General features: G+C 41.3%; 1 long non-coding RNA gene across 1 annotated transcript; it reads right to left on the bottom strand.

Moving 5' to 3' along the window:
- Positions 1-1,347: 1,347 nt before the first annotated feature.
- Positions 1,348-4,719, bottom strand: LOC147800669 (uncharacterized). Its single transcript, XR_015427307.1, has 2 exons — positions 4,412-4,719; positions 1,348-2,216 (listed from the first exon to the last, which is right to left on the bottom strand). It is a non-coding gene; the product is annotated as an uncharacterized LOC147800669 (long non-coding RNA).
- Between the last annotated feature and the right edge of the window lie 4,223 nt (positions 4,720-8,942).

The following is an 8,942-nucleotide window of genomic DNA, read 5'->3' as shown; positions in this document are numbered from 1 at the left end:
TGCTATTCTACAGCCGAAGCTAGTTCGTGTTAGAATTCTTGCAGACATTATGAACCAAAGAATGAGCCAAAAGTGTAGCTCGTGACGGAGTTTTAAGGCAAACAGAAACGGATTTATATTCAAGAGATAACGAGTGGACAAGACAACCCAAGAAAAGTTGATTTAAGGAGCCACGCGCTTCCTGCGCCATCAGACGATACAACCACGGATTTTGGGTGAGATTTACTACCCAGGAATGAAAGTATAATCTTTGCGATTAAATGATAAGAAAAATGCCCGCATATGTTGGAGCTAAATTACAAAACTATACTTGCTGGTTTAGCATAAGCATTCACGAACGCTCCTTCATGCATAATACATGAAAAGGGCCCAAGTCTAAAGGTTATTACTGACAGTTTTGGAGAATACATCGGCAGCCAACTTCCTGTCAAATGCGAAGAGAAGTGCTTTCCCCTCTATGAAATCCGAGGTCGCGTCAGGACTGCAGCGATTTCAAAAATTTAATATCGTGTTTGCCGTTAAGCCTTTCGTCGATTCGTTGTTTCGCCTCGCTGCACGGTCGCAGCAAGCCACGCTTCCACCAATTTCTGTGTTTGACTTTGAAAGATGGAATCTTGTGATTTAGATTTAATGAATCAAAGCTTACCTGAGCTTGTCAAGAGAATCCACTATACAGCTTGTAGATATTGAACTGCACTGCTAAAAAAGGTGGGTTTTGTTCGTAAGTGATGTGAAATGTGCGGGCATGCTTTGACCGCGTGGTACCTGTTTCAGTGCAGTGTTATTAATCAAATCAACTCAATTAACTGTTGAAAAACAGGCAAATGCATTACATTTATATTGGGGGAAAATTATCCCCAAATGGTTGAAATTCAAATGAATCAATTGTGTAGGACTGCATTACGTGCACTGAATCAGTTAAAAGGCCAAACAAAATAATGCAATCTCGTGTTTAGACAAAACAAAACAGTCTGAAACAAAAAACAAAACAAAACGCAAGCACAAACAACCCCCCCCCGAAAAGTCTCTCACCTCACGATAACATCATGGGCTTAAAGGTTGCACCTGATACATGTACAGGGTTAATTAAGTGAGTCAATCTCGTAGCTGAGCAGTAATTGACGGGAATAGTAGCGAAAAGGAAGTGAGTTTTCTGTTTCATAAAAGGATGACCCTTAGTACCATGCCGCCCCATAATCACTTTGCATGCACACAATCGTCTTAGATTGGATCATCCCGCTTGACGTAGATAAAACAAGAGAATTACAATGTAACGTAAACTCGAAACTGATTTTGCTCTTAGGAGACCTTACAGTGATTGAAGTCGATGTGATGGATCCTCGGCACTCTCTTTAATGGACAATTTATTTTTCACAGGCGTGGAACTTGCTGATGAACAAATGGCGTTAGGTGTCATAACAAAGCCCGAGAAGTGTGAACAAAAATCCTCAGAGGCCTGGCTTCGGGTGGCAAATTTATATGACTCGCGTTGCACTAATCAGATGACATATGGAATACATCGTGTTAGTGCATTGTTAATGGGCCAAAAACTAATCAGAAGTTGTCTTGTGTTGCTCGAATCCTAAATGATGAAGATCCTATTTCAAAAAAACCCCGTCTGCAGCAGTTGTAATTAGCGGTGAGGTTTCTCGCTAATTCAGGCCAGAGACGCCCATTCAGGAAGAGTTATCTGTCCAATCGTGTTTGTGAATGGCAGCTGTAGGCTCCAGTTACAGTTCTCCTTGGGCAACTTAAAAACAAACCGCGTGAAATGTCACTTGTTTCATTGGATTTATAGTATCTTCTCCCCCTTAAATTATATCTTTAACGAGGCCCTAGTTCACTATGGGGCGACTTAGCAACCCTGAGCAATGATTGGAAAATTTATACATGTACTTCATTTAACATTTACAGAGTTTAACTTTCACATAATATTCCCCAGTGATAGGTGGGCTTAGCAGTGCAGTAATTTCCTATTATAGTCCTATAGGCTTTTGGTATTAACGGAAAGCGAAATTTGACTGGTCCAGTGTCAGCCGACTATAACTCAAACCTCATTCCAGGCCACGCCATTGGCCTATAAAGCATCATTCAGTGTAGCGACGTTTATGCAAAACCTGTTTTGCCCATGGTCTTCCGTCGGCTGTCGCGTAATGATTTGTCTGCTGGAGGAGAGTTAGACGCTGGTTTCCCGTCGACCACCTGAACCAGTGACCCTGTCGGGAGAAAGATCAACGACAACTTTTTTTTTTTCAATCAGAAGTTTGATGTGTTGAGAACAAAGGTGGGAAGGATGCTGTTCACATTTTAAACACTTCAAATTCTTCAAGCCAGTGGCGCACCCAAGGGGAGGGGGCTGGCAGAATTCGTTTGTTTTGTTTTGTTTGTTTGTTTGTTTGTTTCTTGCTTTCTGAAAAACGAAGATGCAGTACAAGCCCATATCTGAAATACTAGCTTGGATATAGCCGTACAAGGCGGGAAGGATGCTCTTCACGTTCCCTTTGGTGCAACCGGAGGGGGGGAGGGAGAGCTTGAGCATCATGACCGGGGGGATTCCGGTCCGAACCCCCCCCCCCAATGAAAATCCTGGGTGTGCTACTGCTTCGAGCCTACATATAAATATCATATACAAAGGTGGTTTGCATATCAGTTCAGCAATGTGTGAGTTGGGCCGCAGCTAGTGAAAATGAAACTGCATTAAATCCTCGTGAAAACGAGACTTAGATATCATGATCGTAAAATCGGTCGTAAATTGACCTTTTTGTATATAACAACCCCTTCAGACAAACTAGCAGGCTCACACTCCGCGCGACATTGGGACGCAAATGGGAAGCTTTCCCAGATAGTCTCCTTGTAGTCCTGATAACCGTGACTACTTCAAGGGGATTTGCTTGCAAAATGTCGATGCCGGGGAAAGGCGGCCGAGACATCTCGTCACACCAGCATATGGTTCTGCGGCCACTATAGTATAAGCAAAGTTTACCCGCCGCAAAAAAAGAGCACGTCTGTTTATAGGCCTATGTCAAGCGCCTTCAATGGGCCGGGTTGCTGCATTCGACATGAACCGTTTCAAGTCCTAGTGCGCCCTTGGTGATTTAGGGTTCGGTTTCCAAGGGAGACTGGAAGGATTTGTTAGCTTGTCGTCATTGGACACTTCCGTCTTACCTCATTTTGAGAAGGTATTTGATACAGTTTGTCTCCAGCGGAGTCAACATAACTCAGCCTGAAATCCAACTCATTAATCTTACGGTCACAGTGCGAGATGCGTCTTACAGTAAGAAATAAGAACTCCGGTACTTTGTAGTCCTTCGAATTGTGCTCTGTGTAACGCCACCGGATCTTCTTCGGATCCAAAATCTATGTATTAACTCTTCTATGCAACTTTAAGGGATGATGCTGGTTAGGGGATGTAGATGACACCTAAAATTGTGTGTTATTTTTGCAAAATACAGTAGTGTGCATCTTGCATCAAAATACCGAGATGCAGTGAAGATTTATAATCTTGTACACTTCGACCACACATACAACATGATCGAGACGGTCGAGGGTGCCTTGATAATTGTGGGTCTAGGTCAAACGATCACACATTGTTGGTTCCACCATTCCCCCCAAAGTTTCTGCGCGCGTCTGAAGGCGTTAAGTGGAGAGTCTTGGCCTTTTTCACCGCAATTTACCTCATAACTCCAGCATGCTTAAAGGGTATGTCTATTTTTTTTACATGTACAATATTATTTGGGGGATTCCCCATCGGCAGTTCCATGTCTGTTTTTTTTAGAATATAACAATACTAGTGAAACTTCCCGTCGACTTAAGGTGAAAGCTGAGGCTGTAATTGTGCAAGGTAGCCAACGCCACAACAAGCTAACAAGTCCTCTGGAAAGTGCTACGAAACGACAAATCTTTGCCTTGGAAATGTGTTTTTCTGGAATCGAAACTTCAGACCGATGATTTTCATGCTATAAGCATCCCATCACAACAGCCAAGGCCGATTTCTAATATTGAATGACAATGAAGCCAAACTGCTGAAGGTTTGTGAATAGACTTTGGGAAGATGATAGGTAAAATGGCATTATTGAGCGTAATAGTTGCACGTCTCTTCGGGGACTGTACTGATTTGGTCATACTTATTTCTTGCTCATTGTTGATTTTAGAATTTTCATCATCAGTTGTGTTTGAGCGAAAAAACATGATAATATAAATTAAGTGATTATTGATTAAAATGTATTTTGTGTAACTGCAGACAAACTGTTTTATCTCAGAAAAGAGCTGCAGTTAAATGTAGGCAAATCAATATGAATGAAGAAAAATCACTTTCTATGTTTGATACGTAAATAAGGCAAAATGGAAACGTAAGACTGCGAACAAAATCATCACGTTTTTGAGAAATCGATGAAGAAAGAAAATATCTTACATTTTGCAGAAAATGATACACTCTGATCGGCCTGTGCCTCAGGTAGGCTTACGGAATACAGAAGACAAATGAAAACCTAAGAGCTATGAAGCTCTATGAAGAATACAGCTTTTGTGAAATGTTGTGTTTGTTGACAGTTTTGCGTTTTAAGTGGAGATCAGTGGTTGTCATGAGAAATATGGAAGGGCTGCGTAGCGCCGTGATCAGAATACTGACGAGAATATGATATCAAATCAGTGCTCTGAAATATGTGATTGCCGAGCTTTCGGTAACTGAGTACCTTCTTCAGGGCAAGCAGGGTGAACTGAATCTGCTTGCCCTGAAGAAGGTACTCAGTTACCGAAAGCTCGGCAATCACATATTTCAGAGCACTGGTTTGATATTATATTCTCAGTGGTTGTCATGATGACCATGGACACCTAGCAACAACAATAGGCCAGTTCGGTATTCCAACAGCACTTGCACAAATGATATGCATTATGAGGTCATTCGAGAGCGTCTGTACGCGAGCGCGAGACCGAGGGCTGACTCACTACGTAGGCTCATTATAAAACTATAGAGCGTTGGTTCATGTACAAATGATGCTTATGGAAAGCTCGAAATTTTGCACGGCTTTTGTACAGGTATTTGCATATTTATCAACAGAGCCGATAACTTAAAAAGTGACTCACAAACAGTATTATTTGCGTGCGCGTATGCGCTCATATATTTGCCGTGACTTTTTAAATCGGATTAAGGTGGTACCCAATGCGCGTTTCATTTAAGAGTATACGTAATTCGACATTCATTCTATCTAATTTTGAATGTTCTACAAGCATGTACGTGGATGCAAAATGTCTGCGTCCGGGATGGCGTCAAATTCTATCCACGCGGACTTTATGGCAAAGACGCCCATTAAAACATTTCACCATCAGATGAAATGGTATAAGCCCCACTTGTGAAAAAATGCATACTTTTTCAGATATATTCATGTATTTTATTGAGATATTACGGTGTGTCGAAGTTGATGGCATCACCTGTTTCATGTGACTGCTCAAGCTTGAACTTTGCCTGATAACCTGAAACAGAACATGGTCTGTGTGAAAAAGGCCGTTTACGTGACGTTCATACGCACGCGCAGCAGGTTGCCACTATACATAAATAGCTCCATTTCGTAATGTTTACTGTTTCAGAGAATAGTTCACCATAGTTGAAAAACGTTTAACGCCACATGCACTAAATCCCGTTTTAGTTCAATGGTGTTTCGGCCTAATCTGTTGTAAATGATTCACAAACTTTCCTATTTTAATTAGGAGAGGTGTATTTCTCTAGACTCTAATTATGCTATGGAATGGAAGATTCAGAATGTTTCACCAGGAAAATTACACCAGATATATTATCTTGTACGACTCATGCAAAAGTAACAGAAACAAAAAAGTGCATTGGCATCCAAATCTATCAAAGGGGAGATTATCATTCCTTGATTATCTCGAATACTCCTAGCGCATACCAGATAATTCGAAGTAAGATACCTTATAGACAGGGTATTATACATATCACAATAGCTTTATAGTTGAAGGCTACCAAGCAGGTGTTACGTACATACCTGAAAGGACAAACACTCATCACAATCCTGAAAGAACACAGTAAAGCACAATTCTGGCGCAGAAGTTCAGGGCATGGTATTCACATCAATAAGATATCAAGTTTCGTTCACACTCTTGAATTTGGAGGCATACTATTTCAAGCCCACTCTCCAGTTTCATTGTCAGTAGCCAAGCTGTGACGTCACTCGGGTCCAATGTGTGCAATAAGACTGGAGGACACACGGAACAAGACGTCAAGTTTTAATATGCTCTTTCGGGATCATTAGCTTTGGCCTTTCAAGGCCAGTTCGGATAAGAGGTCGAACTTGGCGTCACAAAACATTTGATGAGACAATCGCCCAAGTTAAAGACGGGTGGTTTTTGCATATGCATTGCACCACAGTTGTAAATTCCCATTTGGGTCAGACCGAGTTCGAACCTTCACTTGTTATTGCATGTTAGTGAAATGTTAAAAAGTCCCATCATTCATTAAAACACATAGTATGAATCTTACTTACACTGAAAAAAGATCCAGTAAATCCAAGGGCAATTAATGAACGCTCATTGTTCAGAAGATAGTAGGTCGTTTACTACTTTGAACAAAAAGTCACAGAAACGTTCGCCTGAAAGTATTATTTGCTGTATGATGCGTTGTACTGACGCACTTACCACATTTAAGTGTGACCAATATGGGCGTTTCAAAATAGTGCGCCTCCAAGAGTTTGCAACGCGTTGGCCAATCATAATGCCCGAAATCTGTCGACCAAATGCGCATTTGGACAAGGTCGACAGGTGCACTATTGTGAAACGCCCGTATTTCCAGCAAAGATCAGGATACGGGCCCCAATCAAGAAATTTAGCCTGTTCTCATATAGATACTACGCCTACAGTTCTGAGTAGGCCTAAAATATGAATGTTCTGGTGAGTCGAGAGCAGCAGTTAAGCGAATGTTGTGAAACGTCGTACATTTACTTCGCGTGCTCAAGTCCTTAACTCAGCAGAACCCAAAGACACCTGTCAGCAAAATATGTCTCTGAAGATTCGAGGCATGCATGATCCTGCAGCCCTGAATAATATAGCACAGCCTTAACGAGAATCCGTTTACAGGGGATTTTCAAGACCTGTGTAAGCAAAAACAAGATGGTCAGTGTATGGTCAGAGTGTACCCAGAGAAACGAATCCGAAGGCTTTTTTGTCTTGTTTGCAGTGTGCTTCGATCAAGGACTGTCTCCCCTTAGCGACCACTTCTATAAACACGATGAACAAACAAAACTATTCAGTAACAAAATGATTTCCTGTCTCCCAGAGCAGGCAGCATCACGATAAGAGGTTTTCCGATTGTAGAGCCCTTGATCTTTAAATCTGTTCAGTTTTGTGTGCATTGTAGAGTATAACCTTCTTAAAAAATACAGCTGGAAGCATTTTTAATTTACTCTCAAGAAATGTGTGACGGAAACGACCAAATAATTCATGCATTTCTTCAGTGTATCCTTTGAGTTATTCTCCTTTGAAAATCGTAATGCTTATCCGCATCTCATTTTTCACATGGAAATAACTTGAAAGGCCTTCGTTGTACGATTTCTAGTTCCACAGACGGCATTCCAATGCTGCAATCTCTTTCCACGCAGAAAGAGATCAAATGCGCATGACTAGATTGGTGTCCACTTTCATGCCAAGGCAGAAGGCACCGAACAGAGACAACCGCTTGGATTAAACCAAAATACCGACCAGCCTTACGGTTCCACGTAATCTAAATTGGCCGACCACAAACGTTTCTTCTTACGAACCTCTCCAGTGTATCTTTGTTATAATATGGAATTCTGAAGGGCTGGGTCTCCGTCGTTGCGTGATTCTTAACAAAAGAACGCGAGAAATTTGTGCGTCTGTGAATGCCTTCAATCCTAGGCATCAGAGATGCTTAAATTGTACGTGTTTGAAAGTATTATTGTTGGAATAATGTCTGAAGGCCTCTTTCAGACAGTACCATTTCTGGATAAAGCAGAAGAGTTTTCATTTTAAACAAAGCCAAGTATTCAAAGTCACCTCTGTGTACCGAACATGATGGTTGATAGATGACTCCCCCATAAATGACTAAACCTCGCCCCTTCCCGCACGGCACTCTGATACAGACGCAAGGGGAGATGGGTCGTGATAACCAAATTAGGCAGCTGCAGTCGTTATGTCATATAAATGACTAGCACGGGTGTCATTATTCAAATCCTATTCCAAGTATCCGTTCAGTGCTTCTCTGGTTTCCGCTTGATGGGTTGTATATAAGTTTGTGCGCCATCTACATTACTGTAAGCAATCAAACATGGAATGATCAATATAAAAGGTCTGTTGGAAACTCTTGTAACAAAAAAGCCAAGTCATAGTTGTAACCGGCATTAAAACTGTTGCATGGACTCCGTAAGTGAACGACAGAGGGCGCATTATTACCTTAGCATCGTACATATACATGATCACTTAATTTCTTAGAATGTGACTTAGCTTATCACATTCTAGAGAAAATGGTTGAGAATATGAACAATAATATTTGTGTTCAAAAGTTTTAAACTTTAAAAAGTGATCAGTTTATAAATGCATAAATTGTTCGCCAGTTTTACATTAAGCTTAGATGCTCATAGCATTTACGGTATCCACCTCAAGCAGAAGCGCCCCCTCATCATTATTCATTTTGCTGGTAGCGATGCAACTGCAACACTTGGATTTCCTGGTCGTTCGTGAACCAGCGATGCGCAGTTAGTACCAAAGGAGCCTATGTTGGTAAGAAAATAGCGCCCTCTATTGGTCCAGCTCGAGGCCCATTGGGACGTAATCTTTGTTAACTTTCAACTCCTTAATTAGAATTCTTTTGAAAGCACTGTTTCGGGGGGGGGGGAAGAGTGAAAAATTTATGTTATGAGAGTTTGAATGAGGAAATGAATCCATGAAATACAGACCTAAATTTTTATCATAATGTCTTT

The sequence above is a fragment of the Acanthaster planci genome, linkage group LG01, assembly GCF_054643075.1.
Source record: "Acanthaster planci isolate LZ-2023a linkage group LG01, COTS_SCS, whole genome shotgun sequence".
In the NCBI taxonomy this organism is placed as follows: Eukaryota; Metazoa; Echinodermata; class Asteroidea; order Valvatida; family Acanthasteridae; genus Acanthaster; species Acanthaster planci.
The sequence above is the reverse complement of the archived record's forward strand: the minus strand, read 5'-3'. Positions and strand labels throughout refer to the sequence as shown.